This window comes from Eretmochelys imbricata, chromosome 1 (assembly GCF_965152235.1).
Source record: "Eretmochelys imbricata isolate rEreImb1 chromosome 1, rEreImb1.hap1, whole genome shotgun sequence".
NCBI classification, from domain to species: Eukaryota; Metazoa; Chordata; order Testudines; family Cheloniidae; genus Eretmochelys; species Eretmochelys imbricata.
This window is the reverse complement of record NC_135572.1, coordinates 229,696,634-229,711,466: the sequence shown is the minus strand read 5'-3', so window position 1 is coordinate 229,711,466 and position 14,833 is coordinate 229,696,634. Positions and strand designations below refer to the sequence as shown.

Below are 14,833 nucleotides of genomic sequence, written 5' to 3'. Positions count from 1 at the left end.
GCTACCTCTGCAGGAGTCCTCCCTCCAGAGTAAGGGACATCCAGGACGTGGCAGGGGCATGTAAGGGGTGGAATGGCAGCAAGATGGAGCAGATCGATGGCAAAGGGGGATGTAGCCAAGGCAAACTGGCTTTTTCCCTTCTGTCACAAACCCTCTAGCAGCTTTTAAAAAAACCAAAACCCTGAAACAAGACATTGCACATGCTTCTCCCTCGGGGGGAGAGGATGAGGAACAAACCCATGACATGTATTAGTCATTGATTAATGCACTGCTGGAAGGTGCTCAGATAACACAATGATGAGTGTGGCATAACCTGAATAGACTAGAAGTGCAAATTGGAGCTGCTCTAGTTTACGCTGTGGGGCCTTTTTAAATTGTGGGGACATAAAAGTACAGAGGGATTAAGTAATTTGCCTAAAGTCATAAGTCTGGACTCTCTAGTCCATGACTAGATCACAGTGCTAATGCACCCCTATTGGCCAATGCAGGCAGTCATCAGTTACAGCAGCTCAAACTGGCCTCGGGGATCAAGAGCATGTAGAAGGGATTCACAGCCACCTTTGCCCCTACCTTGTTGGGTCCTGTGCGAAGCAGAGCTCATCTGAACCTGAAGGTTGGGGCCACAGTGAAGGTAGGGACGTGTGGATCAGGCATAGGCAGATTACCGTTTTGTAGTCCTTGGTGTGCTCTGACTTGCCATGTAACCTTTCTCTGCAAAATGGGGGTAACATCTCAGAAGAGGTGTTATGAGGCCTAATTTAATAATGTGCCAGATCCTCTGGCTGGAAGTCTGGCTGAACCAGAGAGACTACCTGCAGGCAAGAAGGTTCCCCAGGGGTTGTAGAGCTGATGTAAGCCTTTCCCCGACAGCTCCTGCATAGAGGCGGGTGGGCTGGAGGGCATAGCCTCAGGGAAGAGGATTTGGCCACAGTGCTGCTGCACTCCAGCTATTGGCTGCTGTATTAGTTCCTGAAAGGCTGGTACAGCACAGCACTGCATAAATTAGAGAGGCCCTGAGGCTACTCTACCTTACCCTGGAAGCTATGCAGACGCCTGGAAGAAATGAGAATAGAAGGAGATGCAAAGGTGACTGAAAACAGATTTACACCCCCACCCCTGGTTAGGGTTGCCAGTTTTGGTGTGATATATTCCTGGAGATTTCATCACATGACAATCTTTAATTCCTGGAGGGTTGGCAACGCTGACCCCCATCCATTTCTGCATCAAGTGTATCTCGACTGAAATGGAGAGTTGAATCAAAAGCGTGTACACTATATAAGTGTAGACCATTATTACAGCAAGGCTGTAGCAGAGGTAGGAATAGAATTCAGTTTGGGGCTTCCAGCTCTACATCCACTCCTATGCCAACATTACACTGTAATTGGCCTAATGAAATCTTGGTAAAGTTTGCTTGGCTTTTAGGGCTTGATTTGCAATGATGGATACTGTATGAAGATGATTTGTGTGCACAAATTTCATAAATTCATTATGAGCTATATGAGCAAGGGTCACACGTGGGGAAAAGCCCTGAATTCCTTTCCCTTAGAGAGTAGAGATGCCCCATATCCCTCAATTCTCCAGGGAGTGGAGGAGATGTCCCCGGAAGACATTAGAGAGCCTTGTCTTCCCCAAAGACAACTGCAAGTAGAGGGAACCTGTGGAGGAAGGGGGTTGTTGGGGATGGAAGATTGCAGGTCTTTGTGAAGGGCATCTCTGTACAAATAATCAGACAAACTTCTCAATGTGCATTTTTTGATAGCTCAGACTTCTAGAGGGTTTAATAATTAAGATGTTTCTATTAAAGGATAAGCTGAAATCAGCAGGAATGACCACACAACCTTCTGGTCCAGGCCACCCAATATCTGGATAATTGTCCCCAGGAATTATTTTGTAAGTGTTATGTTAGCAGTATTATCATAGCACCTAGGAGCCCTGCACCTAGAGCAGGACCACATTATGCTTGGTGCTGTACAAACACAGAAAAAAAAAGTTAATCCTCACTGACACTAAACTAAAGTGCTTACAATCTAAGTATAAGACAAGAGACAAATACAGATAGACTGACAGGGGAGCACACGGAGACAATAGTGGTGGGCATGACAGGCAGTGGTCTCCGCACGCCAGCGGCCTAACAATTGTCAGAGCCAAGGAGAGTTTGAAGGAGGCTAACGAGATCATTTTGCAGATGGTTGTGGGGAGTTTCTCCTACATGTGAAGGGCAGCATGGGAAAAAGCACATAGGGCCTTGTTTGACAATTTAACAAGTGGGTGATGGAGGCTGGCACCATAGGCTGATGGGAGGCAGGAGTCTACCACACTGACCAACATTTTCAAATTAACTTCAGCAAGCATCCTGCCCACTCCCCACGACTGCTTCCTTCCAGCCCCACTAACGCCTACTGCCATCCCCTAGTCCCCTCACTACTACCCCCATTCAGTCTCCCCACCCAGTGCCTCGTAGTCTGTAGAACACACAGCAAGGTGAGCAGTCTCGCACCCCTCCTACACACTCCCCAAATGCGGGGCTGTAGGCAGCGTTCAAGGAGGCAGAGCCACAATTACATCCAAGAAAGCAGAGATGTCGTCCACGCTCAGTAGAGCGTTTGCAGCAGAACAGAACTGTGAGGGCCCTCCTGCACTGGAAGAGGAGGGGGCACAACCCCCTCTGTAATTCCCCCCTCTTGCTGGAGAGAATGGGAGATGAACGCCCCTGCCTGATCCCTAAACCCCACCAACTACACTGAGTTCTGGGGTGAGTAGGGCTGTTTCCCCCCACCTGAACCTTCATCTACCCCATCTCTGCTGCAGCCAAGATCTGGGGGAGAATGGGGCATGACCCCTCCTTAACACACAGACCAATGTACACATCTAACACATCTGCCTCCACCTTGTGCCACCACCATTGCAGCCCCACACCTCACATCTATCCCACTGCCCTGCCGTTGGCCATTAAGCCTGGCTGACCCCACCCCTCGCAAATTCCCATTGGCAGTCACTGACCAGAGGACACCTATATTACCCAGAATCTTGTGCATCAGTCTCTCTCACTGACTCAGAGAGAGAGGCTGATGCACATGGTTCTGGGTAACACTGTTTTTATGAGGGAGAGAACACTAAATTGGGAGTCAGGAGTTTTTTAGTTGCAAATGGGAATCACCCTGACATATCAGGAGCCTTGGTCAGCCTGGAATTGCCTTCAATAGTATATGAGTGTAATAGGTAGTGCGGGGACTGGGCCATGAAGGGCCTTGAAAATGAAGACATGCAGCTTATGTTTGACACAATAGAGAAGAGGGAGACAGTGGAGGGATTCAAAGAGAGGGGTACATCGTCAAAGCAACGGCTGAAAAATGATCTTTGCAGCAGCATTCTGCATGGATATTCAGGGAGCAAATTTGTATAGGTCAAGGCCAGAGACAAGGATGTTACAGTAGTATTAATAGTAGTAATATTAATTTTGTCCCTGGAAGGGAGTAGTGAACCAGATCAGTGAGGTTGCTAGAATGTTGGGGGGGGGGGAAGGGTAATGAAAACCACAAGGGTAATTTTTGAGCTGCATTCTGAAGTCACTAGGGAAGATGGGAGGTGCTTGGAGAAGGGGGTGATAGGGAGAAGCAGTTTAACACTAAGATTGTTTGCAAACATGTTTGGTTTCCAGACAGTTCATGGCTGTTTCTAAAGATCATAAAATAAAACCTTGATGCAGCTCCAGTTTTTAAAAAGGTAGCACAAGGAAGTGTTCAAGGAGCACTCGTGAAGCATGACACAGGTGAAGGGGAATGTGAAGGAAAGAAAAGAACGTTTGCCTCATGTCTGGAAAGTTAAGGGTTAAAAACCACACCGCTTCTAAATCCTCAGTGTCCTAGAGAGGAGTAGGAAGTATGGGTATGGTAAAATGTGAATTTCCTGATCCCAGCTTTCTATCCCTGAAACCCATGTAGAAACCTGGCACCAGATCAAGAATGGGCAGTGACGGCAAAAGGGATGAAACCCTAACGGAAAGGCCTGTTCTGGGCTCTGAGGTTATGTCTACATTGCAATTAGACACCCACCACTAACACGTCAGCAGCACCGGCCCCAGGCTCAGAAGGGGCCCCTAACATCTGCTTCCTCCCCTCCCGCAGCGCTGCAGCGAGAGGCCCCCCAGAGAGAGCAGGGAGCAGAGCCCTGCTTACCACAGCGCCCGCACGCCCTCCAGCCCCAGAGAACACTTATCGCCCACGGGCCGGCAGGCTGCCAATCCCCCGCCCCGCGGGGCGTACACTACACGGCACCCGGGCCCTGCCCAGAGGCTGGCAACAAGGCTCCAGCTCGCAGCCTCTGCCTCCAAGGATCCAGCCTGGACGCCAGGAGCCCAAGGGACCCCGGGAGCTGTAGTTCCTTGGCCAGCTCCCTGCCTGGAGAGTCGCCCCTGGAGCAGGGAAGGAACTACATTTCCCAGCATTCCCTCGGCCGCTATCAACAGGAAAGGGAGGGGGAGGGAGTAGGGAAGCTGCCAGGGCTGGTGGGAGCTGATGCACCGGCTTGCTGTGATGGGGGAGCTAGCTGCTAGAAGAGGGTGACTCTGTGAATGGGGAACGTGTGCACAAGGAGTAGAAGGCTTTGGCCCAGATATCACACTCAGATGACTTCCCCAGCCTGGATTCGGAATGCTGGTGGCCTCGGCTGGCAACCCCTAAAGAAGGAATTGGGTGGAACGAATGGACAACGCACCTCTATCTGAAGCCTCGCAAGGGAGGTATGTGGACCCCCCCCCGGAGAAGTTAAAATAAGTAAGAGACAGAGGGCTCTGCTAGAGGACTGGGCAGCTTTAGGTACAGTACCAGGCATGCAGGAGGTTGAGACTCAATTTCCACTTCTGAGCCATAGAAGCAGAAATTGGCTTTTCCTTTCCAGATTTGTCTAATATTCAGAAAGGGAATCTAGTACCTCCTTTTCAGATTTGAACACCCTCACAGTTCAATTTGGGCCGCTCTCTATTATTTCATTTCTCCCAGATCAAATATTGATCCACTGTAGACAAAGTAGGATAAAATTGAGCAAAAAAAAATCCTAGAATCTTACCCATGCTAAGTAGGACCGGAATTGCCATTTTCAACAACCATTACCATTTCTTTTTAGTTTTGTTTAAAAAGAAGGTGACAGTAATATTGCATTGGCAAGTTCCCCATAGAAACTAGGAGTGGAACAAAGAACAGCAAAGGCACCTCAAATTTTACCTCATTATATGGGACAGTCTTACAATATGGATCCAGATATCCTCTATTCACACAAACTGAAAATTGTTCCACTTTACTGCAGTTCTGTAACTAAGCAGGAACCAGTCCTGCGTTCTGTGCACATCCAAAATTCCTACTGAATTCAGAAGTGCCTTGCTTTGTAACCATACCTCCTGATATTTTCAAACCTAGTAAGCTAAGCAGGTTTACATTTAGTAATTAGGTGGGAGGCCTCTCAGAAAAAGTTAAGAGCTGCAGGAGGTGTTGATTATTCACTAGGTAATGTGAGTCCCTCCTGTTTACACTAGTAAACCTGTACAGCATAGATTTAGATTGTACTGTACTCCTAGAGTCTAGGATTAGTTCCTTTGCTTCTGTACACAGCCCATTAAAGACAACGAAGAGACTCCCACTGACTTCAACATGCTTTGCGTGGAACTGGTTATATATAGGATAACTCCACTGTCTTCATAGGATCCCAGTCCCACAGCAGAAGGGGGTGGTGTGAGCTTGCTGCAAAGCTGCTGCTTAGGAATGGGAATATCCTGGTGCCCCTGCCTCAGAAATCATCCAGGCTGCACCTTCTTTAATACTATGTGTTAGCTGTTGGGTGCATAGGAATTGGGGGCCCCTGCTGTAGGCGATGGGCATCTCAGGTACTTAAAGCCTTGGCCTGGAGTAGGGAAGCACTTAACTGCAGAGTCTACAGCTGCCTGAGTCCAGCGCTGAGGATTGAGAGTCTCTAGTACTGCTGTTGGAAGGTTCAAGCATGCTCAGTCTTGGAATTGCCACCTCTCCCGCAGTTAGTAGATGCACCTGTCTAAGGCTGGCCTCTGGCAATTGACCCTATGGCTGTAGTCAGAGAAGCTACAGGTAGCTCTGACTACTGGGGGCCATTAAGCTAGAAGCAGATAAAGAAACTGGCATTAAACCTCAAGGAACAGAGGTCACCCCTAGGAAAGGAATGTCCAGGGGAGCAGGGAAAGTGGAAGCAGGTCAGGTTTGCAGGAAGAGAATAGGACCAGTTGTCTGGAGAGCACATCCAAGGTAGAAGGGAAAGAAGCATGAGGAGAGGTGATGACCAGGTAGTGGAAGAGCATGTAGATGGGAGCAGAGGGAAAGAGAAGGCTGGTGACTTTAGGTTAAGTGCTCACTGAGCCAGGGTTGGAGAAACTACATTTGCAAGTGGCTTGCTCAAAATGGCAGGATGGGTGCTGGGGGAGGAATGTGTCAGAATTGATCAGGTATCTGCGGGCTATGGAACTTTATTGATTTGAGACTAGGACCACATACAGTGACTGGTGAAATAGCATGTCCTGAAGACATGGCTATAGCGTGCCTGAAGGAGACAAATCTGTGGGGAGTTTCCCTGATCGTTGTGAAAGTTCTGCTGACGGTGGACACCAGTAAACTTACATAGGTACAGCTCAGTGAGAAAAACTAGGGACTGTAGAAGCGGTGTAATACATACATATAGTTAAGCAGAGGTGTCTGATCAAAAACGAAAAACATCTCAGATTCAGTACTGGGTATACTATTATGCCGCCACACCAGGCCCACACTCAGAAGGGGCCTATAGTGACTACATGGGGGTCTACAACTATGTTTGGTGCCGGGTGCACCAAAGGTTAATGTGGCCCTGCATGTCAGCTCACAGGGGCTTGAGCTACATGACTGTTTAATTGCCGTGTAGATGTTCAGGCTCAGGCTAGAACCTGGGCTCTGATTCCTGTGAGGAGAAGAAATGGGCTGGTCCCAGAGCCAGGCTCTAGCCTGAGCATCTACAAACACAATTAAACTGCCCCATAGCCTGAGCCCCTGCCCCCCAAGCCTGAGTCAGCTGACATGGACCAGCCCACAGGTGTTTGATTGCAGTTTAGACATACCCTAAGGTTTCTGTACCCAGCTCTGACCAATACCCTCTCTTCTCAGATTTTGGTAACATGTTAATAAAGAGTTTCACTTATCTGGGTGTTCCTGATTGGAGATGAATCCCAATCTCGTGATACTCTAATTCTCCCACCAGGGTATATGTGGGAAAGGTTTCATTTAGTATCAGCCAGCCCAGAACAGGGAGAGAAGAATCTGTGAAAAGGGGTAACAGATCACACACTCACAGCAAAGGAGCTGTGTCAAGTCCTTTGCAGGGAAAAAGAAGGAAATGACAGATGTTTGTAATAATTCATCTCACCAAGCATAAACTGTGGATGGAAGAGAAAAGGTGGAGGAAACCCAGGAACAGCACATGAGTGAAAGGGAAGTGGAATCTTTACAGCTGCAGTGCAACAGGGCCCCCTGCAAAACAGCTACCAGAAATGCAGCATGTGGGAATACAAGTGAGTCTTGTGTTGTTACGGCTGACATTTTACACACCACCACTAGTAGGGGACAAAGTATTCTCTCCCCTTCCCCCAATAGCTAACAAGGAGAGGTAGGAAGGGGATTCCCTCTGAATACTTAAAATAAACATGCATCTCCTTCCTTTAGCTTGAAATTATTAGATGAGTTTTCATGGGATAGCATTCTCTCTGGCCAGACACCTGCCTACTTAGACAGTGCCCATCACTGTAGTATCTGAAAATAGAAAATCCCAACAATCTCTCCCTTCCTTCCCCCGTGGTAGAGGAAATAGCTTGATGAGTTTAGAGCAGGGGGGTCTGAAACTTTTTTTTACTGGTGACCCCTTTCACATCGCCAGCCTCTGAGTGTGACTCCCATAATAAATTAAACACCATTATAAATGTTGGAGGCAAGTGGGTGTTGGGGTTGAGGTTGACAGCTCACAATCCCCCATGTAATGACCTCACAACCCCGAGGGGTCCTGACCCCTAGTTTGAGAAGCCCTGGTTTAGAGTATGTTTGTCGTGGGCACACACTGCTGTGAAGAGTTAAGGAGGGTAAGCTAGTTCAGAGGTGAGTTTTGCATTCAATTCTGAATGCAGTGAGGTCCACTGTGATTCTGGTCTCTTGGGGGGGAGTGAGGGTTGTAGTATCACTGTGGCCAAAGTTCTGTCCACTCCCCCTCTTAGTGGTTGAGAGCTGCTTAGCTCCCATGGGTGGTCTTAAGCACACAGAGACATGACCTCCCAGGTAGTACAGGCAGCCTTGGTCAGGACAGAGCCTATTTTCAAGGGGGAGCTAGCACAGGGCAGAAGTGTTGCTAATTTGTTTCAGGTCAGACTTGTGGGTTACCACCATCCCCCTTTGGTCACTCATTTCTGAGCTTTGATCTCACAGAATGAACTTGCCTGAGGAAGAATAATGTGGGGTACCCAGCACACAGGTACTACACCATCAAACTTTTAATGAAGGGAGCCATAGCAGTAGCTCTGTTGCAGTAGTTGGAGAAGGAGCTGGAGGGTGGGGAACAAGCGTGTATGTTTATTTCCTGGTCCTTCACTTGTTTCCCCCCCATATTGTACTTATTATATTGAGATTGATTCTCTCCCCCATTTACCCCAGGGGACCTTGCCCATCCACTCTCCTTTTGTCCCACTCCTGTACTTTCTACCTTAGCTCTTCTCTTCCCCCCCCCGCCCACTTTTCAAGCCCCAACAAACAGAAACCACTACATGGGCATTTCACAATCAACTTGTTCTCTTGCTGTAGGTTGCAGGGTAGTGGTTCTAATCTAGCCCCTGTCCATAGTGACTGAAAGCCATTACCCAGCTGGCCAGTTGCTTGGTTACCCTTGAGAGGAGTGGGTGGTTTCAGGCCCAATCCAAAATGGAGGGGTGGCCTTACCACAAACACACCCCATTACTGCTAGCCCCTTTGTGGCAGCTTCACTGGAGAAGGCAAGGATGAGTGGGCTATACTGGCTGAACTAACTTCAGTCCTGAAGGTTGGTCCCTGCAGGGCACATACTGTGCCATTCTCCACCAACATGCTCCCCCACCTATGGTTCCCCCCCCTTCTCTTCAGATCCCTAGACCAATCAGGGCCTGGTTCCTGTTACACTTCTGTGCCACATATGGCCTGGCTACAGAGGTTGCTTATAGATACCAGGTGTGTTCATGATAAGACCCTTTAATGCTCTGCCAATTATGGCTCAGGTTAATTTAGAATGTTTTCTATACAGTGCCACCTAGTGGAACAGTAGAATACCATTTAACATTCCATTACAATCATTCACTGCTAGTACTAAATAGGATTTCTTAGTTTACTTTTTAATACATTGAAATTCATCTGAAAGAGGGGGAATAAATGCTTCTGTCTAACTCTTGAGAAGAGTGTAAGTTTTATGGACACATTTAGGCAGGACTGGCCTTAGACCAAATGGTGTCCCAGGCAAGGAACATCTGCAGAACTCATGCCCCACCCCCTATTTGTTAAGCTTTTGAATACCTTATTTTTACTGCATTTGTAGCCCATTTCATGACTGATTTATCCTTGTCAGATGATAAATACAGAATTTTACTGTACAAATTTATTCATGCTATATATAAACAAAAAAATTCCCTTTATGCTTAATCCACATACAGAATACTTGAAACATTTTACTTCCAACATTCTGTTTTCTTTTGTTGCTAAGAGAAACAGCACCCTGAGCCTGGTGCCCCCTGGTGGTTCCCTGAGTCATTGGCCCCCTAAATCCAGCCCTGTATTTAGATACCTAAAGTTACAGATATGAATTTGGCACCTAGCTACCTATTGATTTCAATGGGGGGTAGAGGGAGGAGAGAATCAGGAGTACAATACCTGACTCCTATATAGTAGGTTTCAGAGTAACAGCTGTGTTAGTCTGTATCTGCAAAAACCAAAAAAAGCCACAAAACCAGGAGTACTTGTGGCATCTTGACTAACAATTTTATTAGAGCATAAGCTTTTGTGGGCTACAGCCCACTTCATCGGCTGCATTGAATGCCACATATAGTAAGGACACACACACAGTGGAATTTGCCATACAAACTGTAAGTGGCTAATTAAGATGAGCTATTATCAGCAGGAGGAAAAAAGCTTGTAGTGATAATCAAGATGGCCCATCTAGACAGCTGAGAAGGTGTGAGGATACTTACCATGTAGAAATAGATTCAATATGTGTAGTGACCCAGCCACTCCCCGTCTCTATTCAAACCCAGGTTAATGGTATCTAGTTTGCGTATTAATTCAATCTCAGCAGTTTCTCATTGGAGTCTGTTTTTGAAGCTTTTCTCTGTTACAGGATTGCCACCCTTAAGTCTTTTACTGAGTGGCCAGAGAGGTTAAAGTGTTCTCCTACAGGTTTTTGGATGTTACGATTCCCGATGTCAGATTTGTGTCCATTTATTCTTGTGTAGAGACGGTCCAGTTTGACCAATGTACATGGCAGAGGGGCATTGCTGGCACATGATGTCATATATCACATTGGTAGATGTGCAGGTGAACAAGCCTCTGATAGTGTGGCTGATGTGATTAGGCCCTATGATGGTGTCCCCTGAATAGATATGTGGACACAGTTGCAACGGGCTTTGTTGCCAGGATAGGTTCCTGGGTTAGTGTGTGTGGTGTGGTTTATGGTACCTACATGCCTCCAGCTTTCATCCAGGAAACACGATTCATTTTCTACAGCCAAGCTCTAAGATACAACCGCATTGTTTCCAATCCCTCAGACTGAGACAAACACCTACAAGATCTCTATCAAGCATTCTTAGAACTACAATACCCACCTGCTGAAGTAAAAAAAAAAACCAAACAGATTGATAGAGCCAGAAGAGTACCCAGAAGTCACCTACTACAGGACAGGCCCAACAAAGAAAATAACAGAACGCCACTAGCCATCACCCTCAGCCCCCAACTAAAACTTCTCCAACGCATCATCAAGGATCTACAACCTATCCTGAAGGACGACCCATCACTCACAAATCTTGGGAGACAGGCCAGTCCTTGCCTACAGGCAGCCCCCCCAACCTGAAGCAAATACTCACCAGCAACCACACACCACACAACAGAACCACTAACCTATCCTTGCAACAAAGCCCATTGCAACTGTGTCCACATATCTATTCAGGGGACACCATCATAGGGCCTAATCACATCAGCCACACTATCAGAGGCTTGTTCACCTGCACATCTACCAATGTGATATATGCCATCATGTGCCAGCAATGCCCCTCTGCCATGTACATTGGTCAAACTGGACAGTCTCTACACAAAAGAATAAATGGACACAAATCTGACATCAGGAATCATAACATTCAAAAACGGGCAGGAGAACACTTTAACCTCTCTGGCCACTCAGTAAAAGATTTAAGGGTGGCAATCCTGTAACAGAAAAGCTTCAGAAACAGACTCCAATGAGAAACTGCTGAGATTGAATTAATACGCAAACTAGATACCATTAACTTGGGTTTGAATAGAGACTGGGAGTGGCTGGGTCACTACACATATTGAATCTATTTCTACACGTTAAGTATCCTCACACCTTCTTCTCAGTTGTCTAGATGGGCCATCTTGATCATCACTACAAAAGTTTTTTCCTCCTGCTGATAATAGCTCATCTTAATTAGCCTCTTACAGTTTGTATGGCAAATTCCACCTTCTCTAATATAAAAATCTTCTTACCATGTTCCATTCAATGCAGCCAATGAAGTGGGCTGTAGCCCACAAAAGCTTATGCTCTAATAAATTTGTTAGTCTCAAAGGTACCACAAGTACTCCTGTTTTCTTTATTTATATAGCCATCAGTAAAATCACCAGAGCACTTGACAAAGTCAGTCAGTATCATTATCCCCATTTAGTGATGGGGAAATGGAGGCACAGAGCAATTAAAGTGACTTACCCAAGATCACCCAGTGGACCAGTAGAAGAATTAGGAGTAGAACCCAGGTATCTTGTGTGGTGCTTTGTCCACTAGGCAACAGTGCCTTCCTCCATGCCAAGTTAGGTGCCTAGACGCTTTTGAAAATCCCACTAGGTGCCTATCTGCATCTTTAATCATAAATTACCTAGCTCTTAAATAGCGCTCCTCAGTAGATCTCAAAGTTTTTTTTGTTTGTTTTTTGGGGTTTTTTTTGTTTTTTTTAAAAAAAGAGGGTTGTGTCATTCATATTTTACAGATAAGGCACAAAGTGGTGGTGAAAGAACTGGTCTACTGCCACCCAGTGGGTCATACCTTCAAAAGTCTGGCCCTGTGTCTAGCAGACTGGGAGAAGGGAAATCCTTTTGTTTTGCAGATTCTGAGGAGCAGCGTCCTTCTGTTGCTGGCAGACTGCGTGAGAAGTGTCTTGGTATTGCAAAGAAGAATTGACTCTGTCCGTCGGTTGTAAGCCCTGTGAGAAAGGAAAAGAATCAGGTCCACATGGGTGAATAGCCTTTGGACCCATGCAAAGAGGTTGTGAAAGGCAGCATTCTAATTTGGGAGCACTTCACACAGAATTTAATATATAGGTCTTAGGCCTTGATGCTGCAAGTTACTGCATGCAAATGGATCCTTGTGCTGCACAAAGGCCCACTGACTTCAGTGGGCTCAGCCCATGTGGAGTAACTTACAGAATCAGGGCCTGATTTTGCCTTGCCTCCTCTTTTGTTTTCCTAGCTATAGGTCTGAATCAGCATATTTCCATCTCAGTTTTAACACTGATATTTCATCCTAGACTAACCCTGTTGAGACAGAAAACTCATGTATTATCTGGCCCTTTTGACTGACAGCAAAGAGAAATTGGTAAATATGGTGTCAGTGGACATCTGCATTTGAAGACCATGGTTTGAAGGCAAACACAAAGAAAATGAAGTTATGCTAGTAGGGAAGATGGAAGAGCTGTTGATTGAAATGTCAGGAGAGAAGTGAATCAGAAGAATGAATATGTACTTGAGACACTCAGTGCCATCGGAAAGAGATGCGGAGAACTGAAAAGAAGAATCCAACACGTAAGGGTGGCAATGAAAGGGGAAACAGGACTACTATGGAACTAGCAATTAAGAAAGAAGCTGAAACGGAAAAGTTTCTACTGTGTGTTTGTCCCTGCCTGCTCTATGGTTTGGAATAAAATAAATGAAAACCCCACTTTTGTTCTGGAATCACACTAGCAGAATAGTTTAATTCCACAACAGCTATTCTAGTCAACATCCTCATGTAGATAAGCCCCTATTTAGAGAATTATTATTTGCATTGAAGTAGCAACCAAAACACTAATTGGGTTTGGGGTCCCATGGTGCCAATTACTGTACAAACACATACGAAGACATCTCCTGCCCTGAGGGACTCCTGTCTAAGAATCAATGGTTAGGGGATTGCTGGGAGCATGTGGGGTAGTTGCCTAATGGCAAGCTAATTAGAAGTTAAGCGACTGGCTTGAGTATTGGGGAATAGAAGGATTGTAAGAAGCATAGACACAAATCAGCTCAGAATTTGGCACTTTGTTTTAAAGATGACCTGAAAAGGTAGAAAAGAATTGGGTGCTTGTCCTTTTTTGATGATGGATAAAAGCCTGAAAAAGTTTCATAAAGAGAAAGAAAATATCTGCTTATTTTCCCCACATTAAAAATTCAAGGGGTTAGATTTTTTAGGGGTGGGAGAAGAAGGTGATGGTACTCTAAACTCTGCCTAGCGGAGTCAGATGCCTCTTACAGTAGATGGTGCATGCCACCTGGCTCTCCCTCATTGAGGCTTGGCTAGGCCCATGGGCTCTGCTAGGATCTTTGGACTTAGAACCACTTGTAATACCACTCACAAAACCACCCAAATACCACTCACAAAATTAGATGTCACTTACAGTAATTTGTGACAATCTGTGACTGCCCCCCCATGTAAGAAATGAGATAGCAGTGATGATTGATGTTTAAGCATCACTAGGCATCTAAATCAAGCCCTAATGGTCAATAGGCAGCTTACAGCTCTTAACCCTCTTGTTCCAGGATCTGTGCAGAGCCACATAGGCCTTTGCCAGACTAGAGTATGTCTACACTAGTATTCTTACCCAATGTAGTTAATATCTTTTATGAAACCTAGTCTCGGGGGGGAACAAACCTAAGTGTTTGTTCCAGGCTACCTTTGTAATCTGGAACAAAAGTTTACAAGATGTCTAGACTAGAGTTAGGTACTATTTTTTCTGCTGAAGGTTTTGGGGGTGAGGGGGAAGAAGCGCCAATTCAGTGAAGTGGACATAAATTTGCAAAGTTTTGGTGTTGCTGAACTGCATCTGTTAGAAATAGAAACTAAAGATTCTGAAAAAAGTATTTTGTGACTTTTCAAACTGAAACATTTAAAAATTTGAAATATTTCAAACTGAAGAGGCAATTTAAAAAAAGTTAAAATGTTTAAAAAGTCAAAATCAAAATAGTTTGACCCAGAACAATTCCTTCCTCCCCCACATCTTCAGAATTCCCAGAAGCCCATTACTTCATCCAGATTACCATCTTTGTAAAGCCTAGTTACCTCAGATTAATTGGCAACCAATAAATTGAAAAAAAAAAATTTAATGACAACAAGTCCTAAGAAACAACTCAAGGGTTTCCTTTGCTTTCAAATGGAAGCAGAGGTTCTGGAGATGAGACAGCAGGTTACTACCACATCCAGACCCTGAGAAATTCACACCTTGCTTGCCCTAGGACACTCTGACCCAGTCTATACTTGGGAAGATTAATAAGGATTTTTTTTTGCCTTGGCATGCCTGTACCATAACAGCAACAACAAC

At 45.8% G+C, this 14,833-nt stretch overlaps 1 protein-coding gene and 1 long non-coding RNA gene across 2 annotated transcripts in view; both read left to right on the top strand.

Annotated features, from left to right (window-relative positions):
• The window catches only part of LOC144271394 (uncharacterized), a 75,751-nt gene that overhangs the window by 35,079 nt on the left and 25,839 nt on the right, over positions 1–14,833 (top strand).
• Positions 4,490–13,217, top strand: LOC144269519 (uncharacterized). The gene is made up of 2 exons (XR_013346947.1): positions 4,490–4,738; positions 12,374–13,217. It is a non-coding gene; the product is annotated as an uncharacterized LOC144269519 (long non-coding RNA).